Raw genomic sequence first — 8,871 nt, forward strand, 5'->3', positions numbered from 1 at the left:
TAGACAAAAACTTAAAAATTAAAATCTTGAGGAGCTATTGTTCTTTTTGGTTTTACAATTTTAAGCTGACCTTGTCACATGGAATGGAATGGCATCATTCCAACTCATAGGTCTTTTTTATATCTTCATAATGATATATTTTAGAGAAATTGGTCAAAAATACCTTGCATAATTTTGCTTTTATTATCATTTACACCCCTACCTTATCAATATTTATCAATCTATCCCTATATTATGGATTTAATCCTCAAAGTAACCCGAGTTAAATTTAACATGTTGAGAATATTCTATTATTTTTGAAATTAGGGCTTTGCCATAGTGAAGAGAGAGAGGAAAAGAGAGATCAACAAACCCTTAACCTTTCAGAGAAGATCTTTCAACGATTACCACAAAGAAAAGGGGTTTTAGGCGGCAGTATTTTGAGAGAGAAAGTGTTTTATAAGAGAAATAGTTTGACAGGAAAGTTACTAAAGGACATTTTAGACTTTTCTCCACCTACAGTTATCTATTGTATATAGTCAGGTACAATTAAGAAAATTAATGATAGGGTGTTTTTGAGGATTGAATCCATAATGTAGGGGTCAATTGGTAAATATTGATAAGGTAGGGTGTAAAATATAATAAAAGCAAAAGGTAGGGTGTCTTTTTATCAATTTCCTATATTTTATAACCAAAATAAGTACAATGCTCAAAAAAATTTCTTTATATTTTTATTCATATTTTTCTTATTTGAGGTTCAATTAAGGTTTGATTAAATCATTACGTTCATTTCTCTTTCATCTTTATTATAGCATATCATATATTCAAAATGGATTATTTGTTATAAAATTATAATTTTCCAAACTAATTAACATCTTAATAAAATGCTAAATAACTTAGCATTTTTAACAATAAGAGGTTTAATTGCTTAAAATTTTATGTGGAAAAAATAGAATCTTCTTTCCTTTTAATAAATTACTAAATTGTCCAACATTTTCTATTAAATAAAAATATTTATAAGATTATCAGTTTACTTAGAAGATAAGACGCTGAATTTCATCTAAAAGTAAAATGATGTTAAGTTCAATGTTTTATTGACAACTACAGTAAAATAAACACATTTTAGTATTAATTTTGAAGCGTGATCTATTTCAGTAAACAAAGTTTAAAAGATGGCTACTTGGTTAGAAAAATCTTAAGACTAGTACCTTGAGAGTTCATATATAGAATTTTTAGCAAATAAAAAGGGTAGCATAGTAGAAAAAATGATCGTATCCTCGGTTGGATAATCGGTTCTAACATAATTATCCTCCTGAATGCAATGAGAAAAGATAATTAATATTCAACGAAGAAAGAAGAAAGAAAATTTCATCGAAAATTTGTTTGCACTTTCATAGAACAACAATTGAGTGGTGTTGAGGCATGAGCACAGGTTGATAAAAGCGCACCATTCTAAACCTTAGCTTAAAAAGAGTCCTTGCACCTTGCAAAAGCAAATCCTGCTAGAAGGAATCTACCAATGCGAACACATTTAAGTTATCTAAACAAGTATCATTTTCATGCATTAAGATATATGATTATGTCAATGTCTAACAAAAATAGAAGTTTATTTATTTTTTAATAATTCTATCATGGAGGACCTAATTGGTCCTAACCTTAACTTTCCACTTATAGTCAATCTGTCATAATAAAGCAATAAGCTTCTTGTAGGTAATCTGGAGCTCGATAGACTCACTAGGCTGAAGCCCCCTTCATAGTCCTCTGCCTCCAAAGATGCAATGTGAGCTATAATGCTCTCAATATGGTTCTCAATTTTACACAAGCCATGCTTTTGTTCCAATACAACCATTTATAGTTAAGCTTATTGAAATTGTGCAATCACAGAGTATAAGAGATTAGCAGCATTGACATTCCATTACTTAGAAATCAAGTTGTTCACATCATCGTACTCAAATCAAAACTATTCAAATCTAAAAAGGCTCATTAGTTTTAGGGTTAGAATTAAATAGGTTGAGTAACAAAGATGAATGATTCAAGCTAGTCCTCTCAAAATGCTTATTATAACAATGAGAAAAATATTTGAGCCTGCTCTCATAGCTAGACCAGAGTCAAGCCTAGTCTAGACCCTAGCTCTACCATCCTTGCTATTGTTCCAACTGAATGGGGGCCTACACAAGCCACGTCTATTAGGTCATTTTCAGAGACAAAAGAGCAAAAATTCTTAACTTTGATATTAACTTAAGAAAGTTTACCATTTTTCTCTTACTCCATTTCTTTTGTCCTCTAATCAAAGATAGCGTTAAAATCACCAATACAAATGCAAGGAGCATTAGTAGAAATCACACATGAAAGTTCAATCCACAACAAGATATACCTCTAAGGCTGATTGTAGCATGTAAGATTTGTGAATTTTAAAGAATAGGATAACTCATATTTCAACTTCTCTTCAAGCCAAAGGGATCCGACCCAACATGCCACGACTCAATATCACCATAACCTTCTAACCTCATCCAAACCCGCAAACAAATGACATGACCTTAGTAATATCATTCTTATTTTTAGTAAAATAAATATGAGTGGGTTGTAAATGTTACTCAACTCTCTACGCAAGTTTAGAATGTCTTACTTTGTTGTAGTTCCATACCATGATGGACATAAAACTAGTTTAGATTGTTTAGCGTCTTAGCTAGACAAGAATCCTTCTTCGTTACTTTGACCTTTTTGTAAGGTTTGGTTTCTTCCTGATGACCTACCTACCTGGCCCATCATTAACCCTAGCGCCGAGGAAGAAGCTCCTACCTTTTTCAGTATGCATCCATGGGCTCATTATGGCTGGCCCATTCATCCTTAGAGTCTTCAATATCCAAAGCTAGCCCAATTTCCTCTTGCTCAAGCTGATGGATCACAATAGCCACCGTACCTAGCAGTGATCAGGCATGAGGTTCTCTACCTCCATAGCACGAGGAGGCATAGGAGTCAAAAGAGGTAAGAGACAATCACCATAAGGCTGGTAGAAGAGGGAGGGAGAGGAAAGTCGAGAGACTTGGTCAAGTGGAGACAAGCTAGGGGAGGAGCGGATAGGAATGTCTTGGTCCGCGATAAGAGTTAGAGTAGAGAAACATCATGATACTAGCCTCCACATTCGAAGTAGATGAGAGAATCGATAAGAGGAGATTTGTGTTTGGGCAATAGTGAGGGTTACGACACCAACTTTAACTAAAGAAGAGGAGTGCGGAGATGTATTTGAGAGAAAAGAGAATTATGGAGAAGTCAATAAGGGCAAAGAAATGCCAAGTGTCACCATAAGCATAGGTGAGTTGACATGCTAAGACAGCATAGCAGAGGAGGAACCCCATCTAAATTCCCTAATAGTCACTCCAAACAGGCAGTAGTTGCCTAAGATTCTTGTAAAGGTCAAAGGCAAATGCGCATGTGCATGCATGCATACTAGCTTTTAGTAGGCAGCAAATCTTTGAACCTAACCTATACCAAGGCCGATTTAATGACCTTATTGGATACTTGAAAATCAAGTTTCTAAGAAATTAGGTCAAGATTTAGTCACCGATAGTCAAAGGACTCTATCTCAAGACCCTTATAAATCATCTTCAAAAGCTAAGCGAAAAAGATAAAAGTTCGCATCCATGTTCGATGCTAGCAAGAGAGGTAACACCAACCAAATTTAAGGCAAGATAATAGGAATGGGTTTTCCAAGGATTTCTATATATACCAAATTTTCAATCTTAGCCCAATCAAAAGAATCAGAATTTATAATTTCCAGAATATGGCAAAGAATCATCCTTGGAGGCTAAGGTTAATGAAAGATCCTTCCTCTCTATTATTGAAGAAAGGTGTCAGACAAAGGCCTAGGGGTTTTTGCCAAAGATCAACATGAGATGCTAATAGACCTCGTTGTAGTAGTCATCTCTTCCCAAGTGGTTGGGAAATCTTTTGAATTAGGCACCTCGATCGAATCAAAAGATGAATAAGAGGCCCAAAACAGTAGATATATAAGCTAAAAGTACATGGCATGCCTCGATGCCGCGGACTCCCAAGTGGTCTCAGCTCATAGAAACCTAAGAAACCACCCTAAGTCATACAAGAAGGTAAAGACAAGTAGAGAGTAAAATATGGCAAAATTCCACTCTCTTCTACCTAGCTAATGTCGGACATTGTCTGAAATTGTCATAGGGCGACTAACAAGGATATCGTCAATCGATGTAAAGAGTTATACTTTCTGAATAACCCTACATTGGTATGTTTAGTGGAAACTAGAATTGATTTTAAATAAGGGTATGATTTTGGCATTATGCTTGGTGATGCATAGAGGACTTTTGTTATCCCTACCCATTGATTGTCAAGAGGTATTTTGCTAGATTGACGTGAAGATAAAATTAGAGTCACTCATTTCTCGTTGCACTTTTAATCTCTACAAGCTACTATCAGCCTTTAAGGTATGACCCCTTGGATTACGTTTGGTATTTATAATAGCAATAGCTTCTTAACTCATAGAATATTGTCCAATGATTTATCGACTTTGGTTAATAATTCTGCCCCATGCTACTTTATTGGAGATTATGATATAATTCTTAGTGCTGAGAAGAGAAAAAATATGAAAAACCCTTCACAGTTAATTATAAGGTTAGAGAATTTAGGACATTTTTCTATCAAAATGAGCTAATAAATGTTGAATGCTATGACCCTCCCTTTATCTTGAGCAATAACAAGGTAGAGCTAGGTTTGAACTAGGCTTGCAGGGGATCTAACCACTGAGCAATAGCTCAGTGCTTTCCTGCAATGTTCTTTTAGGTATTTTAAAAGAACGGTGTATGATCATGCCCCACTACTACCTAATCTATTTGATTTTAATCCACAATTGATTTAGCTTTTTTTATTTGAGCCATTCTGGTTTGAGTATGATGATCTTTAATCTCTTATTGCTACTATGTGGAATATGGATACCTCTAATCCGTTTTTACTATGAGCAATTTAAATAGATTTAAAGTTAAATTATTGTATTAGAATAAAATTTCTCTAGGTAGAATTGAGAATCGAGTGAGGGTGTTAGGACTCGGATTGTCTCCTTGGAGGCTAGAGACTATCATGAGGGTTGAACTTGCCTAAGTCTCTCAAGCTCCAAAGTGCCTACAAAGAGCATATGCCTTTGCTTTGCCAAATTTACTATAAATGGTGTGCTAAGGTCAAACCAATTGGATTACTAAAGGTGATCATAATACTTAGTTGTTCCAAATAATTGTGCTTATTTGTCGTAGACAAAATAGAATCATTTCCCTTAAGAATGACCATAAACTTTTTCGTTGATGATTGGAATGATGTAATGAAGTATTTGCTGATTTTCTTTTTGCTATGATATGAAATTCCAATGATAGTTCTCCTAAATCTAGTGTATGGCCTTCTATGTCCGCCCTTGAGATCCCTTGAGAGGATGAGCTCATGGAAACCTTTTCGATTGAGGTCGATCTTTATAGTTTTTATGCTAAGTTTTATAGAATTCATTAGAATATTATGATTAAGTCAATATGTGATGCACTTATTCAATTTCAACTTATTGCTTCTCTGCCTATTGAGTGGGGAAGAATCCATATTGCTTTAATCCCTAAGACACTGCATCTTACCTCTGTTAATTATTTTAAATCAATCTTATTATGCAATGTTATCTATCACCTCTTAGCTAAGCTCTTGATTAATATAATGAAACTTTTGCTCTAAAGTCGGCTACATCTTTCTTACGAGGCAAGGGGGGGAGTTAGAGAAAGGGTTATATCTTGTCAATTGGGACACGTCGCTGGCCAAATAAGGAGGGGACTTGGTTTTCATTGCCTGTGTTTGTCTTGAACTACCATGTCTAAGGCTCGAGCAATAGATCTTCTTTGCTAGCCTTCCAAGCTATGAGTTCAACTTATAAATCGTAAGTATAAGACACTCAACCCTTGGAAGAAAATCTAGAATAAGCTTATGAAGTCATTTCCTTTTAAGCATTTCGTTGACTTTCTTTATGTTATTCAGCTTGGGATGTTCTGCCTTATTAGGAATTACTATTCCACTTCATTTGTGGATGACCCCTGGCCATTTGACATTCTCTTGGCTTTTAAACCCACTTTTGTGAAAATTAGCAATGTCCTTAATCAAAAGAAGCTTGTCTGGTTCATCCTGAACTAAAACAAGAATGAGAGTTAGGTCGTTTAATTTTGGTTATGTAATAGCTAAAAACTTTATGACCCATCCATTATCTTTGAACTTGTCCATTAATGAACGGGTGTGGGCTCCCAATCTGATGGGCAATCTGACCTTTGCCTATATTACTAGATTCTTGGATGACTCTAAGGACGGTAGTTTGGTTGATCAGTACTATGGAGTCTACCAATTGCTCTAAAATTAAGTTTTTTCTTAGAAAGATGTTATAGGGATGGCTCCTACCAATGCTTATCTTCACAACATCACGCTCTCTGAAAATAACATTTGGTCATACTACTCCACGCAAATAACATTTGCGTTGACATTATTTTCAAGCTCAAAGATTGGTGGTTCTAGAGGAATTGGCTACAAGAAAGTGAAGATCTAAAAGTTAAGCTATTATTGTGTACCATTGCCCATGGTATATGGCAGCTAATGGAAGGCCTACAATGCACTTGTGTTCTCTACAAGAAAAATGACCATGAATCTAATCCTCTTTAGGTCTCGCCATGACCTTAGAAGAGCCCAAGCTAGCCCGCAGCCTTAGCCTAATGGCAATTGGAACGATATTAAATTCTATTTATTTATTATCTATGTTACATTAGATGTTCTATAAAGCAACACACTCAATCAACTGCTTAAACTAGGTCGCCTCAAGACACCATAAAGCTCAATTGCGATGGCACCTTCCTTAGCCCCTATTCTTTGGTTGATCTATGTTTCATTGTGCATAATTCTCTTTGCATGCCTGTTCTAATGGAGACAGCCTCAACTATTATGGATGATCAGTTCATTGCTAAAGAGAGGGCTTTGTTGTTCACTCTCTCTTAGGCTCGGGACCATCACTATACAACCTTGCTCATGGGATCCAACTCTAAGGTCCTAATTAACATCATTTACCACAAGTGTATAGTCATGTGGAACTGCAAACATTTTTGTTCTAATACCCTTCACACCTTAGTTCATTTGTCTCTATTTTGTTATCCCACTGCCCTAGGGCTAGCAATCATGCCACTCTTTGGCTGGCAAAGTTGGGGCAATCTTAAGAATATTTTATTATTTGGGTATTGCTCGCCTGTTGTGGTTTATCTAAAATCTTGTATAGGGATACACCAAGTATTGTCATAAATGCTTGATGTTTTGTGTCCTCCTTTTAGGATTAATAGAAATTATTTTCTAACAAAAACGTATGAAGATTTTACGTAGATAATTAACGTGAGCTATTCCATTGTAGGCCAAAATGAGTGGATCACTTATTTTTTTTATTCATCTCGTATTTTGTGTTATTATATTATTACGTTATTTTCATGCAATATTATACCCCCATGCATTATTATCTTTTATGCTATTATTATGTACTTTGTTGAGATGTTTGCTTTTGTGCATCTAACAAAATATTGGTTATAATGATATATGACTTGGAGAATAGTCTCAGTGTAGATCGCCCTATGACTTCACTGGTGACTTAAGTTTATCTGAAAATCTAGGGAACAAACTTATTTGAGATCATTATGGTGTTTTTCTTAGGTGACTCTGACATGGTTATGAAATAGTCTTAGATTAAATCAGAAAATTTTATGTGGTAATTTTAATATCTCTCAATAGTTAGAGAAAATGATATAGTGTGTTTAATACTTAGTGACACTTGCTAGCGACTTAATCGGATTAGCTATGAGCAAAAGATCCAAGCATTATCTCGAGAGTGACTTTTAATTAACGTAGAACCATCAACACATGCCTAAAATAAGAAATGTGATATTTATTGAGATTGAAAAGTTCCTATAATGAAATTTGAGCATAACAATCAGCCTGTCATTTGCATTATTACATTATTATTATTTTTATATTTCATGTTATGATATTATAATTAATTGCTGAGTTTTGATTTCATGTTTTACAAATTCCAAGTTTTACTAGGTTTTGGGTGGATTCACCCACTGAGCCGAAGATATTAGCTCATAAAACTCTCTTAATATTTCAAGTATTAGTTAGCACGACGAAAGAACATGGTGCACCAAAACTCATTTTTCACTTAAGATTTAGTATTTCCTTTAGTTGCATTAGTTATTTTAAAAATATTATTCATCTAACTTGAGCATCATTATTTCCTTGAGAACCGTTATTTATTTGACTTGGGAGTTATAATTTTCATTGAGTTCTTCTATATTTGTGAATTTTCAAAAAATAAACGTTAAATTTTTGCATGTCTCAATTTTACTAGGGTACATGGTAGGTTATGATTTTAATTTCGAATCGTGACACCGTTGATCTAAACAACTTTATTTAATTAAAAAGGTAAAAAGAATGAGGGTACTTGTGGAATATTATTTTATTTTTTCGTATGGATAGGGTCAGAGAGAGAGACATAGTCTAAATAGATGGGATAACAGAGGCAGACCATAAAATCGTCCTATCTTTCCACGCCTCTGACACCAAACAGTGCTCACTCTGAGATTCTGACCCTTTCTACAGGTCTCAAATCTGCGCAAGAACTACACCAATAAAAAATATATAGCTTCCCTTCCATAGATACCCTTCCATGCATAAGTTAAAAAGGTTTTCAAGCAAAGCTAATTACTAATACTCGTGAAGTTTCTCCCAAGGTTGGTAGTATTAAAATAGTTTGTGGAGATTCTCCCAATGTATTTATATCCAGCATCAGGTAAAGTGTATTTATGTTTCATATTATGTTAATATCAC

Source organism: Typha latifolia, chromosome 2 (assembly GCF_019914945.1).
Source record: "Typha latifolia isolate L0001 chromosome 2, TyphaL0001v2, whole genome shotgun sequence".
In the NCBI taxonomy this organism is placed as follows: domain Eukaryota; kingdom Viridiplantae; phylum Streptophyta; class Magnoliopsida; order Poales; family Typhaceae; genus Typha; species Typha latifolia.